This window comes from Mus musculus, chromosome 1 (assembly GCF_000001635.26).
Source record: "Mus musculus strain C57BL/6J chromosome 1, GRCm38.p6 C57BL/6J".
NCBI classification, from domain to species: domain Eukaryota; kingdom Metazoa; phylum Chordata; class Mammalia; order Rodentia; family Muridae; genus Mus; species Mus musculus.
In genome coordinates, this window is record NC_000067.6 from 120,929,665 (window position 1) to 120,957,664 (window position 28,000).

At 43.2% G+C, this 28,000-nt stretch overlaps 1 long non-coding RNA gene across 3 annotated transcripts; it reads right to left on the minus strand.

The window, feature by feature from the left end:
• Positions 1-42: 42 nt before the first annotated feature.
• Gm34641 lies at positions 43-27,995 on the minus strand. Of its 3 annotated transcripts, none has more exons than XR_878481.1 (5): positions 27,924-27,995; positions 17,311-17,375; positions 13,307-13,467; positions 10,249-10,487; positions 43-61 (listed from the first exon to the last, which is right to left on the minus strand). It is a non-coding gene; the product is annotated as a predicted gene, 34641 (long non-coding RNA). The 3 variants fall into 3 exon arrangements; XR_387340.2 differs by having other exon boundaries at positions 17,271-17,375; XR_003947974.1 differs by lacking the exon at positions 43-61 and having other exon boundaries at positions 9,846-10,487; positions 17,271-17,375.
• Positions 27,996-28,000: the final 5 nt, after the last annotated feature.

The following is a 28,000-nucleotide window of genomic DNA, read 5'->3' on the forward strand; positions in this document are numbered from 1 at the left end:
TTTGCATCTCTCCCTGGACATCTCTGTCTCCTATCTGCATCAGGTGGTTCATACACGGGTCCTATCAAGGGAACAAAATATTGAGCCTTTTCAATGTTTACTCTCACCCTTTCTCCCTTTCCCTAATAACCTAGTGAGTGAGGTTGGAACAAAATTCAATATTTAAGTTTGGAGCTCGGTTTCCTCACTTGTTACACAAGGCAATGTGTGTCTGAGGACCACTTTCTCTGGGAGTGTTTCACTGCTCCTACATTGAACCTAATCCATTCCCACACTAAGAGTCAGGAGTTGGAACTTGTCTGAAAGGGAGCCCAAGTTGAAGGGGAAGATGATACATCTAGTTGTTTTGCTTTAATGTTGAATTTAACATATTTTTTTCTCGCCACTGATTGGCCTAAGCATGAGGAGCAGCAGTGGTTTATATCAGAGAGTCAGGGAGAGATGACTGGTGGTGTGTTTGTATGATAATGAGAAGATAAAGAATAATGAGAAAATGGCTTGTATGTTTACTGTTCTGTCGTTGTGACAAAAGACCTGGAAAAGCAATTTAACGAAGGAAAGGTTGACTTTGGCTCACAGGTTGAGGATTTACTCCATCACCGTGAGGAACTCTGCTGGCAGGAGCATGAGGCATCCGCCCATATGTATCCACAGTCAGGAGGCAGATTGCCAAGAATATCAGTGCCCAGCTCCGGGTTTCCTTATTCAGTCCTCAGCCAATCGAATGGTGCCAGCCCACGCTTAGGTTGGGTCTTTGCTGTGTGACAAAACTCTTCCTGGGGAGATGCTACACACAGGTGTACTCACCACAAATAGGAATTCCAGAAAGACCCAAGTACAGATACTACCACCTCCCACTTGGTAAACCAGTAAATATGGTTAGAGTTACTCATGGGAGTATTGGCAAGGAGTTACTTACAGGAGCAGAAATGATTCAAGTACAGCTGCAACACCACAGTCCACCCCAGCATGGGTGACAACTCACAAAACTGGAAACCTGGAGCCCACTTCCCAGACAGACAGCTTTGCAGGCTGGAAATTGTCCTTTCCAGGTGACAGTGGTTTAAACCTGTTCCAGGCAGTTTGGTTGGTTTCTGCTACTTATAGTCAGTCAGCTGGTCTGGTCTTCTTTGCAGCTTGGCTCTGGTCTTGGTGTCTGAGGGGGACTCTAAACTTTTATTGCTTACTCTCTGAGCGAATAACTAAGTTTCAGGGACTTCCTCAAACTCTTCTGAGTAGTTCACCTTCCTGCTTAAGGAGCTTCCTGTAGGATTGAATGCTTTAATCTTAGAGGAAACTTACACCATGGACTTCCTCCTCAATTAACGCATCAAGAAACACTTTTATAGACTTGTCCAGAGATTTGACCCTAGGTTCAAGGTTCTCAGCCTGTGGGTGGTAACCTCTTCAGGAGTCCTTACACGGGGATTGCTTAAGGCCACTGGAGAACACAGATATTTACATTATGATTCTTAACTGTAGCAAAATTAGTTATCATGTAGCAACAAAAACAATATTATGTTTGGTGACCACAAGAGGAGGAGCTGTATTAAAAAGTCAGACCATTAGGAAGGTTGAGAACCAGTGTCCTGTGTGATTCTAGTTTATTAGAAGTTGGCAATCAGTATTAACCAACACAAATCTACACCTCTATGAACAAACAGATGCAAAGAACTCAGGTCCACTGGGCTATGGCTGCCTTGTTGATCAGCTAATCATAGGGTGATATGTGCTGTGTGTAGTATAAGCAACTAGATTCACTCCTCACAGGCAGCCTAGTTGACAAGTGGCTCCAGTCCCGACTTCCCTACCAGACTTCTTTTGGGTTAATGAAGTGGGGCTGTACATTTGCTCTTTTAATTCTCTAAGCAGTCTCTTCTCTAGGTCTATAGTTGCTGGGAAGTCAAGGAGATTGGTTTTGTGTAAGAGGAAAATGCAGGCAAGTTATGATGTCCTAGATCAGTAGTTCTTAATCTGTGCACAGTGACCCCCTTAGCAAACCTTTACCTCCCCAAATATTTATATTACAACTCACAACAGTAGCAAAATTTTCAGTTATGAAGTAGCAATGAAAGAAATTTCATGGTTGTGGGTGGTCATCACAACATGAGGAAGTGTATTAAAAGGTCACATTAGGAGAATTAATAACCACTGGACTTGAAGGTCTGGTCTGTGAATGAGTTTGATGGGGTGACGTTGAAAAGCAGTTCATTTAAATATAGTTATCTACCACATCCACAGCTTGAGGTCAATTGTAGTTTAAGTTTAACGTTTGATAGTTTCTATGCTAGGGTCAGAGCTTCCCACATGCAAGGCAAGCACTTCACCACTCAGCTGCACCTTGAGCTCAAGGACAATTATTTTCTCCCTCAAAAAAATTAAAATCAAATGTACTTGAGGCTAAGTGTTATATGAATTAGGGTTCCCTGGAGGAGCAGCACTGAAAGAATGAATCTATGTATTGAAAGTGATTAACTCCATTGGCTTGCACCCTAGAAGGTGGGCAGTCCAAAAATGCCTGTCTAGTTAATGGAGAAGCTGAGAACCTCCTCATTAGTCCACAAAGCTTGTTGTGTTAACAGTCCCAATCTGGTGCTGAAGGTCTGGAAGAGTCCTGGAGAGCTCTCAGTCTTCAGTCTATGCTTAGAAGATTGAAGAATCAGGGTTTCAATGTCAGGAAAGGATGGTAGCTACAGCAGCAGCAATAAGCTGGACACATTTACCAACAAGAAGCAAAAGCAAAAGTGGGCACTAAAGCAACCATGCTTGTTCTTTGGACCATTTTTTATAGCTAGGTTGCCTCAGGAAGACACGCTATAGGGGAGGGCCTTCTCCCCTCAGACAATCCTTCTTGGAAATGACTTTACAGACATGCTTAGAACCATCAAGTGTCTCTTAGATGATTTCAGATCCCCTCAAGTTCCAATGAATTCTTCTCTATCAGACTCAGGGCATCCTGTCCTATGTTGAGGTCCTTGATCAATCTGTAGTTGACATTTGTGCAGGATAAGGGTACAATTTCATTCTTCTACATGTAGCTGTCCAGTTTGATCAGCACCATTTGTTGAAGATGCTGGCTTTTCTCCAATGTATATTGTTGCCCTCTTTGTAAAACTCAGGTGGCTGTAGGGCTTGTATGTGGGCCACTAATTCTATACCCTTGGTCAATGAGTCTACTTTTATTTCATTACTATAGCTCTCTAGCACAATGTAAAATCCAGAGTACCAGTCATGAGCTCTTATTCCACCAATTGCTTAGCATGTTTTCTTTTTCTTTTCTTTTTTTTTTTTTTGCTATTTTATTTATTTACATTTAAAATGTTATCCCTTTTCCCAGTTTCCCCTCCACAAATCCCCTATCCCATGCCCCCTCCCCCTACTTCTATGAGGGTGCTCCCCCACCCACTCGTCCTCCCACTCCCACCTCTCCTCCCTAGAATTCCCCTATACTGAGGCATCAAGCCCCAGGACCAAGCCCCCCCCCACACCCATTGATGCCAGATAAGGCAATCCTCTGCTACATATGTAGCTGGAGCCATGGATCCCTCCATATGTACTCTGGTCTGTGGTTTAGTCTCTGGGAGCTCTATGGGTGGGGGTGGGGGCTAGTTGATTGATATTGTTTGTTCTTCCTATGGGGTTGCAAACACCTTCAGCTCCTTCAGTCTTTCCATTGGCTTGCACCCTAGGAGGTGGGCAGTCCAACAATGCCTGTCTAATTACTGGAGAAGCTGAAAACCTCCTCATTAGTCCGCAAAGCTGGCTGTCTCAGCAGTCCCAATCTGGTGCTGAAGGTCTGGAAGATTCCTGGAGGGCTCTCGGTCCATTGGTCTCTGTGCTCAGTTCGATGGTTGGCTGCAAGCATCCACATCTGTATCGGTAAGGCTCTCGCTGAGCCTCTCAGGAGACAACTTTATCAGGCTCCTGTCAGCAAGCACTTCTTAGCATCAGCAATAGTGTCTGGATTTGGTGTCTGCATGTCTTAATAAATAGTAAATGATAGATTTTTTCAGATAAGGTATAAAAAAGAAATAGCGCTGTGCCTCATATTCAGAAGTGGTCATAAAAAGAGATGGGTATTTATTAGTTGTCAACACTGTCGTCTTCTAAGACTGACCTCTAACCTCTGTCCTCAGATAGGAAGTGTTACTTACTAATTTCCTGAAATGTGGTGAATGCCTGATTTTGTTTGCATGGAGAGTGACTTATTTTCCAACAACGGCTACTTTAATTCGGACTTAATTGTTGCTCATTAAGAATCTCAAGGGAGCTGAGAAAAAGATGGAATTAAGCATCCTAAGTCAGCACCAGTGTGGAGTTTGCACCCATGCAACCAGGCTTTAGAAAGCATTCTGGTTTGGGTTTTTTGAGGCAGGGTCTCATGTAGCTTAGGCTAGCCTGGAACTCTACATGTAGCTAAGAATGTTTTGAACTTCTGATATTCCCACCTTCTTGCAACTACTACAATGATAAGTATACGCCACCATGCCCCATTTAAGCTGGGCTGGTGATTAAACTTCTGACCTCATGTATGCTGGGTAATCATATAGCATCAGGTTATATCTCCAGCTCCAGAAACCATTCGTTAAAGATTCTGTCTTCACTGACTGACTACTAAAGCCAAGTGTTTGTCATATGCCAGACACGAGTCAAGAGGTCTGCAAATAGTTGTATAATTAATCTGAAGGCCACAGAAGAGGGTTTAAAAACTGAGAAGGTTCTAAGATTCAAACTACTGGAGAACTAACACATTGACCTGCCACCATGGAGGCCAGTGCAAGACACGCGAATCCCGAGTCAGGCACAAATGACAATGTGGTAGTTATAGCAACAGGAATTACCAGACCGTCCACATCTTTGTGGTAGTTCCCTAGCTCCCCCAAAGAACATGTTATGCAGAGTGGGTTAGGGTTGGAAAACAGGCTTTGAGCTTCAGGAAGGCCTTTGTTTTGGTTTTGATTTTGAGACAGTCATGTCTCAAGTCATCCAGACTGGCCTTGACTTCATCGTGTAGCTGACAGGACCTTTACCGAATCTTTCTCCTCTTGCCTTCACCTCTCAGTCACTGGGCTTACAGATGTGCATCATCTTGCCTGGTTTAAGTAGTGCTGGGGCTCAAACCCAGGGCTTTATGCATGCTAGGCAAGCACCAAGCCAACCAAGACACATTCGCGTCCATTTATGTGGTTTTTTTGCCTGGATCACATTACCAGTTTTTTCCCCAATCTGCTCTCTTTGGGTCTCCCTACAGAACTTGACTGGGGACAAACTTCCCAAACACTAATGTGATCATATGCTTTGCTATCCTCTAACTCCCACAGTGACCTCTCCTCCCATGGAGTAGCATGGCATAGGGAATCCTAATTCCCTGGGCCCTTCTTACCTCTCTTATGTCATTCCTGCTAAAAAGAATTCCATTATCTTTCTTAATGCTATGCATACTCAGATAAGTTCCTTGGCTTAGAAAAACTTGATTCATCTGGAAAGTTCCATCTGGTTGTAAGACTCTCACATGTGGGTGTTGTTGTTGTTGTTGTTGTTGTTGTTGTTGTTGTTGTCGTTGTCAGAATTCACCTTCCCTGACCTGAATAACTAACTAATTGTTCTTCAATTCTTCTCCTCCTTCCTCCTCGCCTTTCTCTCCTCATTCTCCTCTTCTCTCCTCTTATTTCTGTCTTCTCTTCTCCTTTCCTGTCCCTCTGCCTCTGTCTCCCCCACTTCTGCCAGATCCCAGAAGGAACAGTCAAGGTGAACCAGCTATCTTACCACTACGGTGTCTGAGAAAATGGGAGGGTCAAGGGAAAAGCAGGAAGGAATCCGGGTCCACGATGGCTCCAAAAAGCCTTGCTAGCCATCCTGGGCACACTGCCCAATGCACCATTTGTGCTTAAATCACTTCAGCTTGTCTTAGTTGCCCTCCAGGCACTAGTCATATAGAGTCATGGGCAGTTTCTAACTATATATATTCTATATATTCAATATATTATATACATCACATGTATTTCTAATATATTCAATTAGCAGGTCATTTGACTTTTACTTTTTCAGTTAGAGTCATCTATTTGAGCCTCCCCCCACCCCATAGCAGGCAGAATTTTACTTAACAAGCTCAAAGCTCTTGCTTCTGTTTCCTTCCTCTGTGAATGTGCATGCATCTCTCTGGTCTCAGGCTTCTTGCTCAAGGAAACCAAGCCTTTCCCAAATCACATGGCAGAATATCTTCTAACGTAATCAGCTTAGGCCAGCCCAGGAGAATTACTTTGTTCTTTATTTTTATATAAAAATCCACCAACTGGAACAGAATATAATCAATAGTGGCCAAACACAGAGGTTGCTGGGTTTTGTTGGTTTTATTTTTTCCAAAAAATTTGGACCCCCCCTCAAGAAATCTTAAAACACAAATGAAAGAGATGCTATTAGAAAGCATCCTAGATCATAGAGGCTGAGAAGAGGATAGAGGGGTCCCTGAGGATGGGAGCAGAGAGGGGCATGTGTGCCTTCACCCAGCCAGATTCGGCCTGTTTTATCTTGTCAGGTTCAGTCCCAGGCACCACAGGAGAAAGTCTCGGTCCAGTCTTCTTGGTGAAACCTACTTCTAACTCTGGCCAAAAAGTCAGAGCTCACACATGCTAGAGATGAATCTAGCCCAGGGGAAGGTGTTTCCAAAATCCCTCCCCCAGGGCAGGATCCCTGGTTTAATGAGGAAGATACAGGCTCGAGGCTCTGAGTTGGACTCCCTAGGACCCGTGTACAAAGCTGGGTGATGCTTCATCTGTATAAACCCAGAGCTGAGAGGCAAAAAGAGGGGGAATCCACGCATCTTTCAGGCCAGCCAACCTAGACTGTCTGGTTCACAAAATATTAGAAAACAATACAGAAAGACTGTACATCCTTTGACTTCTGGCCTATACATTCACAATGCATGGAACAAAAGCAACATCACATATATGCCTATGCACTCCTACAATATGTGTGTATGCCCATGCATGTATACACAAACAGAGCAAGCATGTGTTTGAACCTTCCTCCAGAAATGCCTCTTTGTCTCTCCCTGCAAGAGCACACCAAAAGCCTTGTGCTGGCTACTGGAGTCTAAGGGTAGCTGTGAACATCACATCAGCATCTCTTCCTCTGAGCAGAGTCTGCTGCTCTGGGTCATAGAATGGGGATGATGGTCACTGGCATTTTGACTATTCCCTAGTGGAGACCAATGCATGCTGTAGCCATTACTTCTCTCATTGCCAAGATCAAATACCCAAGAGGAACATGTTTAAGAAATAAAAAGTTTACCCTTGGCTTGTGGTTCAAGAGGCTACAGCATACCCGAGAAGGCATGGCAGCCTTGGTCACATGGCATCCACAGTCAGAAGCAGAAAGGGATGAATGCTGGTGCTCAGCTTGCTTTTTGCTGTTTCACTCAGTCTAGGCCTTTAGCCTCATTCAGGATGGGTCTTCTTACCTCATTTAGACCAATCTAAAGTCTCCCTCACAGATGTTCCCAGGGGATTGCCTCCTAGGTGATTCTAGCTCCTGTCACATTGATAATGAATACTGACCTTCACACAGCCTTGGGAGTCAGATTTCTAGTGCACACAACATCCTCTGGTATGAGTAGATGTCTCCATCACTTGCCCTCTAAAGCTGTATCACTTGCTTATGTTCACCTAGGCCCATTGCTTGATCCTTCCTCATTTAAGTCAAACTATCACTGGAGTCCCCGGGGTTAGTTTGACTTTAACAATCTTCACAAGGCCATGGATGGCTGCCCCTCTGTGCAGTGGTTCTTTTTTTCTCAGGAAAATTTCATGTTAGGCCTTTGGAGCTGGGCTTAGTAGTTTCTCCCATCACCAGTGGAATATGTGGGTGTATGTGCATGAATATACACACAGGTAGCCAGAGGACAACTTCAGGTGCGGTTTCTCATAACACCATTCACCTTGTTTTTCTGAGACAGCAACTCTTACTGTGTTAGAACTAGTAAGCTAAGGTAGCTGGCTGGTCAGTGAGCCCCAAGGATCTGCCTGTCTCTACCTCCTGGCTGCTGGGGTTACAGATAAGTGCCACCATACCCAGCTTGTTAATTGGGTTCTAAGGATCTAACTGTATTGTCAAGGTTTTCTAGGGGATTTACGAGGATGGCTTTTGTCCATTTAGAGGCTGTTGTTCAGCTAACCCAACAATGGCTGTCTACCAACAAAATGCAGTTCAGTTGAAGAAGGTTCCACATTTCAGCTGGTCATCAGAATACTCTGGAATCATGACAAAATAGGCTCTAATGCCAATGAAGGAATGGACTTTCCAGTGAGAGCAAGAGCAAGCTGGCCAAGATTGAGAGAGAGTTATTGCTTTTTTCTATGTACTTTATATGGGTTTTCGACAGAAGGTGTGGCCCACATTAAAGTTATATCTTCCCACAGCTAAGATCTAGATTAGAAGTAGGTCTTTCTACTTCAAATTGTTTAATTAAAAAAAAACCATACAAACCCATCATAGGTATGCCCAGCTATTTGTGTTTTAGTTAATTCCTGATGTAGTCAAGTTGACAAGCAAGAACAACTACCACACTAACTCTGGTCTTCTGTTTAAAAAGTAAGCACTTATATGGTCATGCAGTGCAGAGGATCCTATGTCCCCTCACTGCTAGCTGCAGAGGGCACTTGTCAATGTCAGAGAGCAGAGAGAACCCATCCTGATTTCTTTATCTGATAAGCTTTGATGCTATAAACTTTATTTTCTCTGCCACAGTTTTTTTTAAATAAAAACTATTAATTGGTTTAAGAATATTATTTACAAAGTGTTAATTTCTTTTTAAGCTAGTTAATAAAAGTTATTTGAGTATAAAAAAAAAAGTAAGCACTTTACTGACTGAGCTCTGTCCTCATCCCCCAAGTGTATTTTATGTCAAATGTTCAAGTGTAAGCCCTATGAGCTGCACCTCTCTTACACCTCGTGGGTTTACGGTCTGTGCAGCCATTCAAAATAACCTGAGGTAATTATTGCAGTTGCCCAAGATGAGAGCTTTGGCATCCTACAGACATGGGTTAAATCCTGACTGAGATGCATCTAAATACTCTGACTTAAGGGCTAGGGGATGAAGCTCGGTGGTAGAACAATTGCCTCCCTATCACAAGGCTGTAGGTTCAATCTTCAGTGCTGGAAAGAAAAAGGAAGGAGGTAAAATCTATGGCATTAGTCAGACTTCACTGGGCTGAGTTGACAGAGAGAGAGAGAGAGAGAGAGAGAGAGAGAGAGAGAGAGAGAGAGAGAGAGAGAGAGAGAGAACATAGCACAGAAGATCCTAGCTATTGTTACTGTTAGGGTAGATTTTTATTATCATTTTGTTTCATCCTTTTCATTGCTTCCATTTTGAGGACAAAATTCTGATTGCTGGTGTGAAAACCATGTTGCTTTTTGCTAATATGAAGTTGATGTCCACCTAACACAGGCAAGCATATTCCTGCTGTCACTGGTTACACCCTTGAGACAGCGTTACATTAGAAATTAAGATACAGTCACACTGAAGATGTGCAGTTAGCATACAAGCTGAGCATTGGCAAAGCTATTCATTTCTCTCTGGACACCATCCATGCATCTGGGCCAGGCTGGTACCCAGTGAGCAATGGCTGATTCCTTCATAGCATCTTCAGAAAGGCAACAGAGTCCATGATAAGTAGAGGTGAGAAGTACACGAGTTTCCACTCAATGGTGCATATATAATGTAAATATAAGATATGGCTAAAAACAGCAAGAGGTCACCTGGGATCTTGGTGTAACCAAAGAATCTGAGACCCTGCCAAGCATACTGCATCACAATCTACATTTTTATGATTGCATGTGTTCCCGTGTTTTTCCCCTGTGTGTAGGTACATGAGTGTGTGCCTGCAAAGAAAGACAATGTGTGAACCTTAGAAATCTTTCCTCATTGTCCATTTAAAAAAAAACGACTGAGTCTTTATTGAGTGGAACTTACTAAGGAAGCTAGGACAGTGAACTCCAGGGTTCTGTCTGTCCCTACCTCCCCAGAGCTGACGTTATAAGAGCACAGTTACAGTTGTTATCCGAGTTCTAGCAATCAGACTCAGATCCTCCTGCTCCTAAGGAGCTCTTGATGGATGCAACCATCTGCCCAGTCCCAGAATTTGTGTTTCAACAGAATCTCTGGTGGGTTGATACGTGCATCGATTTGAATGTCACTGCCGTGGAGAACTACTAAACAACAAGTCCAAGATCTTACTACCTTCCACCAACCTGCTTGAGGGCACCTTGTGCTCTACCTCCTGCTGGGCACCTTACTTCTGGATTCATACTGCATCATAATCCTTGCAGGACCAGGATGGGGAATCAGCCTCGTTCACATAATCCTCATCCTCTGGTGTCCATGCTTGTTTTAGGTGCTAGATCTGATTGGATGAGACTGTGACCTCCCAGCAGCAACTCAAGTCAGCAGGTTTGCTATACACAGGAACATTTGGATATTGGGTGGGGTCCTGGAGATCAGAAAATGAGCAGAGGTAACCTTTGCTATGCCTGATGAGGAAAGAGAGTTTATAGAACAGACCCTGGTAAGTCTACTATGGGCTGAATGGTGTGGAAAGCTGAGGGAAGTAAGTCTGACTTAAACAGGAAGCATGCTCCTTCCCCTTCTCTTTGCAGAAAGCCATGCCCACAGAAGCAGCTGAATAGAAAGACATGAAGAATCCAACGTTGGGTCAAAAATGGTGTCCTGAGTCTGCTTGGGGCTAGGGTCGCTGGTGAGGCAGGACGCTCTCTGTTTTGATTTCTCACACCCATGTGGAATTGGCAGGCTGGGCAGATGGCTTGGGTTGGTGGAAGCAGTGGCTGGAGGGCAGGGAGGCCACGCTTGGCTCTTTAGGGGAAGACCTGTTTCATTTCTCCAAGACAGTGTGTTCCAATGAGAAGGGGTAGTCCATGGTTTTAAGGCATTTATTGTGGAAAGGCAGAGAGAGGGAGAAGATAGAGAAGTAGAAGTCAGCAATGATCACGTGGAGAGAGGGAGGAAGGAAATGGGGAGAGGGAGAGCAAGAGGGCAAGAGAGAAGCAAGAGAGTAAGAGAGCAAGGGAGAGAGGAGGGGGCAAGCAGCTCCTTTTATAGTGGGCTGGGCCATCCTGGCTGTTACCAGGTAAATGGAGGTGGAGTCCAGACAAAATATCAGGGACTTGGGGCATTGCCTATGTGACTGATGGCCACACACCTCTGTGTAGGGGGTTGTGCGAGGCTGTAGCTGTGACAGGAGACAAGAGCCCAGGAGGTGTGGCCAAACACCTGCCATCCCTTAAGGTCACGGGGGTTCCAGGCCTGTGTTTGACCAGGGACCAGGCTGGCTGTGCACGGCTCACCACCCCACAATCCAATTCATAATCTCCTTGTATAACCCTTCTTATAACCCTTAGGTACAACTGCTTCATAATATTTTTTATTTGTATAGGTGTGTGTACATGTGTGTGCATGTAAAATAGGGGTTATATGTGCAGTGGTGTACTTGTGGAAGTAAGGAGACAACCTCAGCTGTGGGTCCTTGCCTCTCTACCTTATCTAAGGCGGGATGTCCTGTTTGCCACTGCATACAAAAGGCTACCTGCTCCATGAGTTTCCATGGATTTCCTGTCTGTGTCCCTGCACCCGTCTCCCTGGAACAGGGCTGGAATCTTAGGTGTGCCCTGCCAGATCTGGTTTATTGTGGATTCCGGGGATCCAAACTCTTTCCCATGCCTGCACAACCAGCATTTTACACACTGAACTGTCTCCCCAGCTCTGTGTTATACACATCTTAACCCTTAATTCCAGGGACCAAAAGCAGTGTCCTTTAATCTGTGTCTACCTGACTTACATCAATAGCTTACCTTGACTTAATTCTTAGTGCAATTTCCCATTTAAAGTGGTTGGGTTTTTTTTTTTTCAGATGCTTTATAGATCACGAAACAAAGAAATAAGCCTTATCTGTGACTCCTACCTGTATCTGGCAACGCCGTGGAAAAGAAGCTTTGGTTAGGTGATTTTCATGCCTTAAAATGCTATAGCACAGTAAATTAATTCAATGTTGCACACTTATCTGTTAGACACATGGCTATAGGAGTATAAAAATGTTAATTATTCATTATCACCACTCTGATTATTTGTTGTGGCTGATAATTACATTGAATATATTTTATATCAGTAATAACCCTCTGTCTACATTTACAACGTGTCGTATCTTGGGGGCTTGTCAAGTTTTTTCCCCAAGCCCTTCCTTTATTAAGACACAGACCTCAAGAGTACATAACCTTTATGTTGAAGGCTGATTTTCTTCTTTCATATAAAGAGCAAATATTATAGATTAATTAATCCAGGATGATTATAATTTAATCACTCTTCCTCTGGCTTCATAAGGGATTTGGCTTGTATTCAGTTGCTCATTCATATTGTTATGAAGAATAAATGCAGTCATAAAATATTTGTGTGCAATGAATTCACAGAACAACTAACCTGAGAGCCTGGAGGGGGATGCTCGCCCACCAAAAATCTCACTGGAGTCCCCCACTGTGCATCCTAACCCTCCAACAGAAGCCAGTAATCCTTGGTTGGATAGATTGGGCCGGTAAAGAAGTGCTTGTTCCTCAAGTGAATGACATTTACAGTAGTTTAACTATCAACAAAATATTTTAATCTCATAAAATTTCCTTAGTACCTCAGAAACAAGCTTTGTAAATAAACTATGTATTGACTGCTTGATCTTATTACCATTATTAGAGTTCACTGTGTATTGGTTCAAATCCATAAAATGGGTTAATAACATCTACTTGATATTGAGGACAGTAACGTGTTGAAATGCATCAAACATCACTTAGCAGGGGCAAGTGCTCAGAAAACCGATGTTGTCATGACTATTATTATTCCGATGCTGTGTCTCTTATCAGCATGAAGACACACCTACACAAAATAAGCACCACAAGTAACTGTCCAAATGTGCTGATTGGTCTGTTAGAGGTATGGAATGGGGCTGGGGAGATGGCTCAACCTATAAAGTGCTTACCCTGAAAGCTCAAGGAGCTGAGTTCTATCCTCAGAACCCACAGTAAAAAAAGAAAAAAAGCCAGGTGTGCTGGCAATGCTTGTGATCCCAAGAACACAAGCTGAGAAAACACTTGGGACCCTGTGCCTCAAAGCAGTGATAGCATGATTGAAGATATTCATTCCCAAGCTCATTTTCTTTTTGGGCCTTGGTTTCCTCCTATGTCAAATGTCATAACGCTATAAGACTGAGATATAGCACAATGGAGATTCTTATACAGAGACAGACAGATGTACCTCCAATGCTACCATCCATTCAGGAGGGGGCTCAGGTGACCTCCAGGTTTACACTGGAAACAATGCTTGGCAGCACCCACACAGCAGGGGAGAGCTGCAACTCTGGACTCCTCACACATGCCTGGACTTCTAACTGGCCTTGGAATAGAGCTCTAGGGACCCTGTTGGAAAACAGTTGCTATTAATTAAAGACTTTCTTTGGTTATCAGTTTTGAACTCTGCCTGCATAATGAAATTGTCCCAGAGATTGGGGCTCATTTATTCTTCAGTGGGATATTCTATAACCCCATGTTGAGTTATCGGACCAAGCAAAAGCTGCCTAAGCTCTACTGCATTAGCTATAAGTCATCATTGGTGAGTCTTCCTGTAGCAGGCATTGACAGGCAGCATCATAGCAACAAATGAAGAACAAAACACAATCCAGCTTCTTGATAGGCAAGGCCAGCCATTGGCTGCTCTCATTGAGGTAGTCAGACACAAAGATGGCTCACAGCACATTCCTCACAAGCTTCACTCTCCAGAAACCAGGGAGTGGATACAAACACCTATGATGGCACCTGTAGCCCTGAGTTTCATGACCTGTGGTAGGATGAGCTGTCCATGTGCAGGAAAGCTGCAGCAGAAACCCTGACTTCAGCTATGCTTACAACTTGAAGTGCAGGCTTTGTCCTGTCAGGGCCTATGCCAACTCTCTTTCTACAGATGAAAATATTCTTGTTTATGGCTTCTGTGCTGCCAAATTTCATCCCAGCCTGTCCTTTCCTCTTCTTCTTTACCCTCTGTTTCTTCTGCCCTCTTCATCTGGATGATACCCAGACTCCTGCACCTCTCGCTCATGAATCCAGGACTTTTATGCCAGACTCATTCTAAGGGTTCACTTTAACCATGGACATTGCACAGATGTTCAGTGTCTGTCCACAGCTTGCTATGTAAGATATTGCTTTACGGCTTGGAACATAGTGTATTTTCATATTGTCCTCTTTCCTGCTGCCTACTGACGAGCAGCAGAGCCTGTGCTACTTTCTAGAACGAATGGTGGCTCTTTAAGAAGCACCAATCAAATCCAAAAACATGGAACAGAAACATTTTCTTGGACTAGGGATCTGGCTCACTTGGTAAAGTGCTTGTTATACAGGCATAAGAATCTGAGTTTGATTCCCCAGACCCACATAAAAATAGGCAAGCATATTGATGTTTTCTCTGGTCCCAGGGCTGGAGAGGAAGAGACAACAGATTCATGGCTTGCAGGCTTGCCAGGTCAGCCTATTGGGTGACCTCAATGACTAAAAGAGACCGTATTTTATAAAAGGTGGACTATACTCCTGATGAATAACATCCAGAGGTCCCCATGGCCTGTACACAAGTGTGCATGCATATGGCCACACACATGATCACACATACAGATGGACACACCTACCTGAACACACACATGGGCATGCACACAATGCACATATGCACACACATACACACATCAAAAAGAGATGTTTCTTTATTGATCTCCAAACATCATCAGTAACTTCTTACCATGTTTTAAACCAAAAATATAACTCACTGTGGACCCATAATGATCCAACCTATATAGCTCAAAAGAACTGAAGTTAGTGGTTGCTACATATAAGTAGCTCACAGACAAAGCACTTGCCTGGCACTCATAAGGCCATGGGCTCAGATCCCAATACAGCAAAAACAGCAGTAATTGCTATGTTCTTATTCAGATGTACGTTTGTAAAATTAAGGATGAGGCAGGTCATTTGAAGAGAGTAAATATGTAAATTCAAGTAGTGACATGGCTCCAGAAGCTATCAGAACGTAATGAAAGACTTGCGTATCTTACAATTAAAAACAATGATGTAGGGTAGCTGGCTAGTTACAGCTACCTCGTTACCAGCTGCCAAGCTTGAAAGGTTACCCAGAGATGGCTCAATGATCAAGAGTGCTGGCTGGCCTTTCAGAAGACCTGCTTTCCCAGTGAGTTTCCACTGCCCAGAGGTTCACAACCACCTGTAACTTTAGTGTCAGGGCATCCAATTTCCTGTCACTCACATGCATAATTAAAAAAAAATATTTTAAAAGACTACAAATGAATTGGTTGTGTACAGTTGGACCTCTATAGGTTTGGGCTCTGTATCTGCATATTTCAACTGCCAAAGGTGGGAACTATTTTTGAAAACTGTTTATGAACATGTTCAAACATCTTTCCTGGTCATCATTCCCTAGACCTCATGGTTAGCAACTGTTTACACAGTACTTGCCTAGTACTAAACATCCTAGGTGATGCAGGGGTGATCAGAAGAACACAGGAAGGTACAGGTGGGGGAGTTTGTTTGTTTGTTTAGTGTGTGTGTGTGTGTGTGTGTGTGTGTGTGTGAATACCATAAGGATATCCTTTGTATTTGAGAACCTGATCTGGGTTTCCCGTCTCCATCTGCAGTGGGTCCTGAAGAATACCCATATTCTAGGAAGTAAGTACATGCGAGCACTGTCTGTCTCATCTTCCTAAAGCCCCAAGAACAATTCCACTAAAGTTTACTCTGGGGAACCAATGAGCTTTTTGGTGTGAGGAAGTTTTATTGTCTGCCATGTGGTCGACTTTCAAACAGCTACACTGGAAAGTCTTCACTCAGCATGCATGACAGCTTCTCTATAAATGCACACAGATGGAGACCATCCCTTTACCTTCCCCAGCCTATGCACTCTGGCACCTTCTAAAACACCAAGGCCCTGTGTGCTTAGGGCAGAATTGCATACGAGTGGCTGGAACTTCTTGTTCAGCAACCTCAAGAACTTCATTGGCTTTTATTTTTATTTCATAAACTATTATTACTTTAAGGTTTCTATGGAATCTACTTTGAGAAACTATAGTTTACAGCACTAAATGGTATGACATTGTGATGCTATTAGAAGCTTCTCAAAGGGAGGGAAGATAAAGAAAGGACAAGTGTGCTCAGAAAAGATGCTCTAGAAGATGTGAGGTTGGCCAGGCTCTGGAGAAGTGTGCAAAATTTAGACAGAGAGTGAGGGATCTAAATCTTAAGGCTTTTTTCCACCCACTTTAGATCCCTGGGCTCTAACTAAAGCTGGTAGAAAGGGGGGAAGGACCTTGCCCTTCATCCCCAATCCCCTGGCAGACACTAATACTGCACTACAAAGACTCAGTGAGGTATACACCATTTCTCTAGAACAACAAGAAACACCTGGTCCTGCTGACTTGACTTCACATTTGGAAGAGTTCCCCAGCCCTGTGGTGTCAAAGCTGAAAGGCCCCGAGGCTACTGCATGGGTTGCTTTCAAATTCTTGTTAAAAAAAAATGCTGATAAACTATGATGGGGTGGGGTACGAGCAGCTCTGTTCAATTCTTCTCATCTGTCTTTTATAGGCTTTCTGTTTCATGGCCCATAGAGATGCTGTTCCTAGCTCTGTTTTCCTACCTTTGAGTTCCAGAGACAAGTGTCAAAGATGATAGGCATGGTTGTTAGTGGATCCTGGCATGTGGGCCTTGCAGGTCTTCAGAGCATTGCTGGAGGCTGAGGGAGCGTGGCCAAGTCAGGGAGAATGATAGGAAAGACACGCATCACAGGGGCACCAGACGGAGCTCACCATGGTGTGGTGATGAAGGACTATCAGCCAATTAACAGCACTGTTCAATGGGATGGCTAGATCAAGCTAATTAACACATGCCGTCTTGTATACAAATGCTTCTTGATATGTGTGTGATGAGTTTGCCCATTGTAAACTTAGAATATCATTAAGTCAAAGATGCAGTCAATGTGCCTAATCTGTGGAGGCTTGTACTTCGGGTTGCCTTCCTTAAATGTTCTCAGAACACTTGCATAAGCCTACAGTTGGGCAAAATCACACAATACAAATCCTTTTGGTTAAAAATGACAATAACAACAACAACAACAGCAACAACAACAACAACAACAGGTTTAGAGAGATGGCACAGTGGTTAAGAGAGCTTACTTTTCTTGCAAAGCACAGGAACTCAGTCACCAGCACTTACATAGGGTAGACTCGCAGCTGTCTGGAATGCCAACTCCAGAGGGTCTGGCACCTTTTTATAGGGACCTAGTTGGGGCAAGGAAATGGGTCTGTAAGTGTGGGCAAATATACTCAGTCTATTGCAGATATATATAAAAATTAAACATGTGAACGTGCATAATTCTGAACATTAAATGATTTCTGCTGAATGACTACCACTGCATACCAGTATAAAGGCAAAATACCACTGAATACCATTATAAACATTATAAAATACCATTATAAACAGGGAACCGTGCTTGCTAATTGTGTGTGTGTGTGTGTGTGTGTGTGATTTTAGAACACTAAAATCTACTCTCTTGGCTTGAAATGTAGCTCAGTAGGTACAGTGCCTTATTGGAACACACAAAGCCCTGTGTCAGTGTCCAGCAACTGCATAAAGTTAGCCTGGTGGGACACACTCTAAATTCCTATACGTGGGAGGTGGAGATTAGACAAGGAGATATCCAAGTTCAGCCTTGGCAACACTGACTCCAAGGCCAGCTGGGCGATGCTGTAGGGGTGAGATTATCTAGATTTGCAGATTCCTTTACTCCTAGGGTTAACAGAATACAAAGGCAGGAAAAGCAAGGTCTAGCACTCAACCATAGTTTACAGAGAACAGAAGCATGAAAACACACACACACACACATACACACACACACACACACACACAGAGAGAGAGAGAGAGAGAGAGAGAGAGAGAGAGAGAGAGAGGAAAGCAAAGAAAGAGACAGCATTCCTAAGGTAGAGAGGAGACTTAGAGCTGGTGTCTAACTGATTCAAGGGTCAGGTTGATATAGGACTGGGAAAGCAATGAGTTCTCATCCTCTTGGAACTGGCTGATATCGATCAGGGCATGTGACAATTCAGACAAAGAAAGGGAAGCTGATTGGACCCCACCACAGGATTCAACTCCGGTGCAGGAGAGATATGAAAATGCCATGGAATAGTTCTTTGCAGACAGAAAAAGCTCACCAAGTCTTTGTCTTGGAGAAGGGGAAGAATCAGGAAGTCCATTTCCCTTAAAAATTTAAGTTGAAAAGTACTTCAATCTACCTAGAGCCTTTTATGCTGTCTGTCTGCCTACAGGGATGTATCTGGCTGCCAGTCCCTAACTGTGAGAGATAAGACTGGGATGCAACAAATAAACGCTAAAACCACCCCATTGCTGAAGACAGCACCCACACAACTCACTGAATGTAAAGCGGTAGAGCTGGTGCTTACGAGCCTGCACCTTTATATTCTAGAGTCTTTGGTACAGGAAGGTGCTCTGCATGCTACCTGAGAAGAAGCATAATCACCAGCCCAACCACAAAACCTTCCATCTACAATGGTGACCTGCCAAAATGGTGGCACGAAACTTATGAGAGTAACCAAGCAGTATCTGATCTGACTTAAGGCCCTCTCCATGAGATGGAGCCCATCCCTGACACTGTTGAGTGACCAAAACCTGAGACTACACAGCCCAGGAACATAGGGTAAAACCAAATACTAGTGTTAATATATTTTTAAAAAGGAGAAATAAAATGAGTTCTGCCACATTCATAGATCAGTGTCTTACTCAGCCAGCATCAGAGACGCTTCCTCCTGCAGGAAGGGGAAGTACTATGGGGAATATAGAAATGAGAAACTGTAAACAGGATATATGATGTGTGGAAAAAAATCTATTTTCAATAAAAGTGGGGAAATTTTCAAAAACAAATAACTAAACTTAAAATAAAATTGACTCTTAATAATTTGGAAGTGTACATCTTGCTCTTAGCTGCAGTTAGTCACTCTGATACACAGTAGATGCTTTGAGATTTCTCCTCCTCCTGAGTGAAACTTAATGAGTTTTGCTTAAAATCCTTATGGTGGTCTTACCATCAGACCCTAGTAAAATTCAACTGTCATTGAATTTTGTTTCTATAAACATTAACTTTTATACCCACCAAGCTACTTTTCTAACCCCCAAGACTTAGGATGTTTCAACAATGCTCTTTATCATTGCTAGCCGTCTCTTTGGGTCAGAAGTTGAGTTGAGGCACAGCAGAAATGTCTTGTCTCTGTCCCACAGCATCTAGCACCTTGGCTGTCAGATTTGGAGACAGGCAGCTAGTGGGGGATCTCCTACTCATATGTTTCAAGGGAGGTTTGTGTTGGCTGACCCTTAGCCCTTAGTGGCAGCTCTTGTTTTGAATCCTGTGTGTGGTCTTTCTTTTAGTGTAGTAGTAGGACTCCAAGAGAAAGAGCTATGCAAGATATAATGCCCAGAATTTTGTCTGGCTTTGTCTTGTGCATGCTGTCATAGATACTGTCAGTTGATATTAGCGGTTGCCCCATTCTTTCTGGAAAACACTGCTTCACTGTAGTCACCCATGGCCTCTGCCTCTTAGAATCTTTCTGCACCCTTTTCCAGCATGAGAGGAAAGTGGCCAGGAAGCCTCACCTTTAGCTGAGGAGCTATTGGTAATAGAGGAATGCTGGGAAAGGGAGAGTCCATTTTCTTTAGTGATGTGGCCCCTGATAGGCTACTCCTACTCTAGTAGATGGCCATATGTCTTAGGGTTTCTATTGCTGTGAAGAGACACCATGACCAAGGCAACTCTTATAAAGGACAACATTAAATTGGGGCTGGTTTACAGGTTCGGAGGTTCAGTCCATTATTTTCATGGCAGGAAGCATAGTAGTATCCAGGCAGACATGGGGCTGGAGGAGCTGAAAGTTCTATATCTTGATCCAAAGGTAGACAGGAGAAAACTATCTTCCAGACAGTTAGGAGAAGAGTCTTAAAGCCACTCCCATAGTGCCACACCTATTCCAACAAGGCCATACTAATAGTGACACTCCCTGGACCAAGCATATTCAAACCACCACACCATACAGCTATGCACATACTAACAGCACTAAGTAGATTCCATGATGGGGGAAGAAGGGAGAGAGAGGCACACACACACAGAGACAGAGACAAAGACAGAGACACACACATAAATTGGGGGAGGGGAAAGTAGTTGTAGAGATAGGGAAGACATTTGAGAAGAGGATAAGGTGGTGGACTTTATCAAAATACATTACATGCACTGTGAAAATATGAGTTAATTAAAATATACATTGTCTGCCATGATCTTCTCTTCAAGGTTATGCACTCTCAGTCTACCATACTGTATCATTCACTATAACACAGGCAGCCACTCAGATTCAAGGGAAAAAAATGAAGATCTCCATCGCTCTAACATCTGTGCTTGTGTCCTGGAGAAGAAGAGCCAGTGGAAACTGAGGCGATAGCTCAGTTAGTAAAGCGTTCCCGAGCAAACATGAGGACCTGAGTTCCAGCCTCAGAACCCTTACAAACACGTAGACATAGTGGTAAGTACTTGAAATCCTAGCACTGGGGAGGTAGAGAGAGGAGTGTGATGATTTGAATATGCTTGGCTTGGAGGGAGTGGTAATGTTAGATGTAGCCTGCTGGAGGAAGTGCTTCACTGTGGAGGTGGGCTTTGAAGCTCTGCCCAATGTGGAAGAGTCAGTCTGCTCCTTGGCTTTCTTTGGATGGAGATGTAGAACTAACAGATCCTCCTGCTCCATGCTTGCCTGGACACTACCATGTTCTTGCCTTGATGATAATGGAATGAACTTCTGAGCCTGTAAGCCAAACCCAACTGAATGTGTAATTTATAAGAGTTGCCTTGGTCATTGTCTTAGGGTTTTACTTCTGTGAACAGACACCATGACTGAGGCAACTCTTTTAAGAACAACATTTAATTGGGGCTGGCTTACATGTTTAGAAGCTCAGTCCATCATGATTAAGGCAGAACATGGCAGCATCCAGGCAGACATACATGGCACAGAGGAGCCAAGAGTTTTACATCTTCACCTGAAGGCTACTAGCAGAATACTCACTTTCAGGCAGTTAAGATGAGGGTCTTAAGGCCCATGCCCACAGTGACACACCTACTCCAACAAGACCACACCTCCTAATAGCGCCATTCCCTGGGCCAAGCATATACAAACCATCATAGTCATGGTGTCTGTTCACAGCAGTAAAATCCTAAGACAGAGGAGATTCTCGAGGCTCTCCAGTCAGCCAACCTAGACTACTTGAAAAGCTCCAGGCCAGGGAGAGACTGTCTCAAAAAACAAAGTGGACAGAATCTAAAGAACGAGTTTCCAGATTGATCTCAAGCCTCCACATGTGCAACAGGGCACAGAGAAGCTTATGCCACACACACACACACACACATACACACACACACACACACACACACACACACAGAGAGAGAGAGAGAGAGAGAGAGAGAGAGAGAGAGCAAGTGGGGTATGTTGGGCATTCTTTGTAAGAATGTCCTACTGTAACATACCTGTCAGGTGAAGGCATGGGGCTTATTCTCAGCGTGGCTGTACCAAGGCATCATATCCTTACAATGCCAACTCCAGTCCGGTAGGAAACATGGATGGCTGGGTACTCAGAGCCACATTCTACAGGCTCTTACCCCTATTGCCAAAAGGGTGACCATTTAACCACTCCCAGGCCCTGTCTGCTTTGACCCTTTATCATTGAGGCCTGGCTGGAACAGAGCTCTGAGCTGGTCAATCTTGGAAGATAATCTTATTGGAAGATAATATTAGCACCAAATAATAAGCTAAATACAGTTACCTTTCTCTCTCTCTCTCTCTCTCTCTCTCTCTCTCTCTCTCTCTCTGTGTGTGTGTGTGTGTGTATGTGTGTGTTGTGTGTGTGTGTGTGTGTGTGTGTGTGTGTGTGTGTGTGTGTGTGTTTGGCAGGGGGAGATGTCCATGATCTTGTTTCCAGCTGTTTCTGCATTGCTATGCTGCCTATCACCTTTGGGCCAGATGCTGTATGAATTATTCATTTGATTTGGGGCAGGTGCACCCATTTCCTCCCTGGACCCCTGGGGCAGGCATAGGAAATTAATTCACAATGTCTAGAGCTGAAGTCAGTTGCAATTTCCACACTGAGGTAAAAATAAACTGAAGGTATCGGACTTGAGAAAGCTCAAAGGTGTTGAGAATAGCCATCAGCAATCCTTCATTGCCTCTGCAGAGACAGACCATGGACACCGATCCCCACATTCGTGTTTGTGTTAGCTGTCAGGACAAGTTCCTAGGTGAGTTTGCAAGGCTCCACAATGGTGACTGCAGAGCATCTAAACAATAGCAAACTACCAGAGGTAAGGCTTATACTCTCCAGCTCCTCAAGAGTCTCCCCAAGCAGGGCTCTCTTATTGTTAATGCCATGTTCCAGGATTAAAGGGAGTTCTTACTCTATCTTATGTGTGTGTGAATTTTGGGCATTTCTGTATCCTGGTGTCATATGAACCTGGAAGTGAATCTTAGAGATGGGCATTAACCACACCCCAGGCTGAGGGCCAAGGTGTCATCTTTTCTCCACCATTAGGATTGTTGTTGATTTCAGAGCCTTTTGCAGCTGCTTTCACCCTTGTTTGTATTTCAGATAATCTCTCCCCAAGATTCCATAAACATGCCCCCAAGCAGAGAAGGCTGTCAGTGAGCAGGAAGGTAGCTGGATATGAGGATACACTGTGGACAGTTGGACCTGCTCAGAGCAGAAGGAGTCTTCTAATGGTCTCACTGCATTTTAAGACACCCTCTCAATTCCCACAGGGCCTCTTCAGTGCAAATGGAGGGGTCCAGCACCCCGCCTTCCAGATCTGTGTTTATTTTTTATATGTGAATCAGGTGGTCCCACTAAAAAGCAGTTTAACAAATCCTAATCCATCTCTCTTGATATATAGGAAGTATGACAGATTATAAAAAGAGGTCCCTTTTTTACACACAATCATATTAAATGGCTTTTACTCAAAGGAAAATTATCTAACCACTGGAGCCCCCAACTCAGACATGCTTCTTTTCAAGAAAAGTCACCTTCAATGCTGAGTATTTTGACCGAACAACATACAGTTTTCCCAGGACTCACAGCTATTGTTTGCTGGGGAATCTGTGCAAACAGCAGGTTTACAGGGTGCAGGGCTCCCTTCCTGAATGGCCTTTAGAGGGAAGTTCTCTTTCATTTTTTTCTCCTTTGCATCCATTTTGTTGCTGTTGTTATTGCAGTAATTGCTCTACCTGGACTCCTGGGACACGGCAACACCTGGTTGAAATGATTCTTTTCATGCTGGAATTTGAAAAGACTTCTGTGCCATCAAACACTTCGGTCCTGATTCTTTGCTTCATTGCCATTTTATTTGGGAGCTGTTTGTTTTAGCTGGCTGATAAGTGGGGGCTACAAGGAGGCCGTGCTGCTACAATTGTAAGCAGTTACGGTTATTTCTGGGGTGAAATCTAGCAATGTGCCTGTTGTTAGAAGTATGCAACTTAGAACACTCCCAGGAAGGGGGTGGGGAAGTGGCTAGGGTGGAACGGGATGAAGCACTTGCTGCGCAGTCATGATGTCCTGACTCTGATTCCTAGAATTTAGAGGCACTTAGAATGGTGGCATGTTCTGCAACCTTAGTGAAGGCCAGCACGGGGAAAGGGACAGGAGAGTCCCTTGGTCAGCCTAGCCTAATCAGTGAGCTCCAGGATCAGTGAGAGTTCCTGTCCCAAAAGCACAAGGTGCAACACAAAGACAACCAGTGACAACCTCTGGCCTCCACCCTCAGGCACACATACCAATGTGTACATTTACCACACACACACACACACACACACACATATATATACAAGAAAATGTTTAGAAAGAAAAAAAAAAAGAATATCAAAGGGTAGATTGATGTCTGTGTCAGGATTAGTCCCAAGATAATGACACAGATAATTGCTAGTGATCATTATAATTTGAATTGTTAATGTATTCTTGTATCAATCTTGAGACTGGAACACTGGAAAAAGTCAACTTTCCAAGTAAAAGTAATAAAGAACACAGTTATTAAATTCCTTTTATATCTCAAATACCTTTCTAACATAATGCTTTTTAACTGATTCTATACAATAAAACAAGTTGATTTAGACACTGTCTAATGTAACTCAGGCTGGCCAGGAAGTTGCACATAGCCTTAAGCCTGTGAGCCACCTCTCAAATTGCTGGGATTACAGTAACTCTATGGTTGTATGTGATATTGAGGGTCAAACCTGGGGACTAGGCAATCACTATACCAACTGAGCTACATTCTTAACTGGTTTTATAGTAGCTGAATAAGCAGTGGATCATAGCTAGGAATAAAAGATGTGCCTTGTGCCACTCCAGGGTCCATCCACATCCTCTGTCACTCAACTGGACCAACTACCTTTTCTTAAAATCAATTAATTAGCTATGTAATTAATTAGCTTTGCATTCCATCCTCAGTTTTCCTTCCATCCTCTCCTCCCAGTCCTCTCCCTCCCAAGTTCCTTTCCTTCCTCATCCACTCTTCCTCCCTTTCTCTTCAGAAAAGAGGAGGTCTCCCATGAACATCAACCAGCTTTGGCATATGAAGTTGTAGTGAGACTTGGTGAATCTTCTTATATTGAAACCAGACAAGGCAGTCCAATTAGGGGAAAGGAAGACAATAGTCAGAGAGCTCTCCCACTGTTAGGAGTCTCACTTGAAGGCCAAGCTACATGACTGTTACACACATGTAGAGGGCCTAGGTCAGTCCCATGTATGCTCTCTGGTTGGTGATTCAGTCTCTGAGAGCACACATGGGCTCAGGTTAGTTGACTCTGTAGGTTTTCTTGTGGTGCCCTTGACCCTTCTGGCTCTTACAGTCCTACCTCCCCCTCTTCCACAGGATTCCCCAAGTTCCACCTAATGTTTGATTGTGAATCTCTGCATCTGATTCTATCAGTTGCTGGGTGAAGCCTCTCTGATGACAGCTATGCTGGGCTTCTATCTACAAGTATAGCAAAATATCATTAACAGCGTCGGGGTGAGCTCCCTCTCATGTAATGGTTCTCAAGCTGGACCAGTCATTGGATGGCCATTACCTCAATTGCGGTTCCATCTTTACTCTTGTATGTCTTTCAGGCAGAACAAATTGTAGGTGGAAGGTTTTGTGGCTGGGTTGGTTACAGGAGATGGCCTGTTCAGGCTCCATATCCCACATTGCTAGGAGTCTTAGCTTAGATTCCTGGGAGCTTTCATTGTCCTAGGTTTCTAGCTCATCCCAGAGATGCCTAGCCCCACTCCACTCCAGTTATCTCTTCCAGTGCTTTCTCCCTCCATCCTTCCTCCACCTGGTCCCTCCTTTTCTTGTTTCTACTCTTCCCCCATCCAGTCCCCTCCCCCATCCACTCATGATCTCTATTTTATTTCCCCTTCTCAGTAAGATTCAAGTACCCCTCCATGAGCCCTTCTCGTTACTTAGCTTCTTTGGTTCCTTGAATTGTTGCATGGTTATCCTTTACTTTATGACTAATAGCCACTTATAAGTGAGTACCTTCCATGTTTTTCTTTCTGGGTCTGGGTCACCTCACTTAGGATGATCATTTCTAATTCTATCCATCTGCCTAAAAATTTTATGATTTCATTGTTTTTAATAGCTAAGTAAAACTCCAACATGTAAATGTACCATATTTTCTTTATCCACTTTTTGGTTGAGGGACATCTAGGTTGTTTCCAGCTTCTGGGTATTACAAATAAAGCTGCTATGAATATAGTTGAGCAAGTGTCTTTGTAGCATGGTGGAGCATCCTTTGGGTATGTGCAGAAGTGGAAGAGCTAGGTCTTGAGGTAGATCTATTCCCGTTTTTCTAAGAAACTGTCAAATTGATTTCCAGAATGACTGTACAAGTTTTCACTCCTACCAACATTGGAAGAGTGCTCCTTTTGTTCCACATCCTCTCTAACATGAGCTATCACTTGAACTTTTGGTCTTAGTCATTCTGACTGGTGTAAGATGGAATCTCAGAATAATTGTAATTTGCATTTTCCTGAAGGCTAAGGGTGTTGAACATTTCTTTAAGTGTTTCTCAGCCATTGAAAATTCTTCTGTTGATAATCCTCTGTTTAGCTGTGTACCCCATTTTTAAGTTGGGTTATTTGGTTTGTTGCTATCTAGTTTCTTGAGTTCTCTATATATTTTGAATATTAGCTCTCTGTCAGATGTAGGGTTGGTGAAGATCTCTTCCCATTCTGTAGGCTACTGATTTGTCCTATTGACAGTGTTCTTTACCTTAAAGAAGCTGTTCAGTTTCAGGCGGTCACACTTATTAATTGTTGATATCAGTGCCTGAGCTATTGGTGTTCTTCCAAATTTGTTGTTGTTTGCCTAGAAGACTGTATCCTTTTCATATAAAAACACATCAAGAGCATAAATCAATCACTCTGATAATTCTAGGCTTTAATTTCAAGTCTAAGCTGGAGGGAAGGCTCAGCAGCTAGAAACACTTGCTGCTTTTGCAGAGGACCTGAGTTTGGTTCCCAGTATTCACATGGTGGCTCACAGCCATCTGTTACTCCAGTTTCAGGAGATCTAACATCTTCTGGACTCCTCAGGCATGCACATGTTACACAGACACACATGCAGGCTAACATTCACACACATAAAATAAAACTAATTAAATCTCAAAAAGTAATTCAATCTATTTAAAGATTTAAAAAAATGAATACCTTTTTTTAGTTCCATCCATTTAGCTGCAAAATTCATGATGTCACAGGAATGAATAAAAAAGCTTAACCGAGATATCATTAGTGTGTGTAATTAAAAAGTTTTATTTTTAGATGCTTTGGGGCTTCTTTTTCATTTTGTCCCATCATTTCCAGTTTGGGAAAATACATCTCCATGCATGCTGTGATTATATGCAAGGTTAGAGGCACAAAGTCAGGAAGGGACAATTAAGTTCTTCGTTCCAATACTAAGATACACTGGAACCTCTCAAGACCCCCTGTGTTTTCTTGGGTATCCTTCTGTATTTCAGCCCAAATGACACTGAGCTAAGATTACTTTGTTGTAATTTCAATGTCTTCTTATATCATGTGCAAGCAGCCTTCTTAAAGCAAGTACTGTGGTATTTTAAAGAAATGTTGGTTTGCAAAGAACAGTTGACTTCTATTACTTGGCTGTTGTGAAGCAGTTTTCTCTGACTAGAAACATTCAATCTCAAAGGGAGATTCACTGAGACTCAAGAATATGGAGACTTAAAAAGTAAGCTCACAAGTCTCAGAAAGTGCCAAGAACTTACAAGAATCACACAGCCTTGCCTTTCCTAGGCATAGATAAGCAGTAAGGACTGCCTGACCTTGTGGAGCAGCCTACAAACCATGCAGAGGGCTCTGGGGAGTCAGCTTTCATTATTACTACCCATGTGGGGTGCACTTTTCTGTAATACAGCTGACTTTGAATTTTTTAATTTTCCATGGTAACCCCTACTCACTCTCCTGTAAATAACCTTTGTTTCCAAAGATGGAGGAATCATTTCTTTTGTTCCTCAGTGCTCTTTCTGGGGTGAATAGATGTATGTTCATGTCTCTCCAGGAAAAAAAAAAAACCTCATTTTTATAGTATCCCAATTTTAAGTATGCCCCAACTCATAATTTTGTGCTGTTATATAAACATCTATTCAGTATCAATTACTATTATAAAACCCAAAGTGTCTTCATAGAATTTATAATTGTCTCAGAGCTTTCTGATGTTATAATTCTTAAACACAAAGTCTTACCATTTGTCTTCATTGTTCTTCAGACAATCCTTGAGAGATAGGCATGGGAAGTTTTCACTTTCCTATTTCCTAGATGA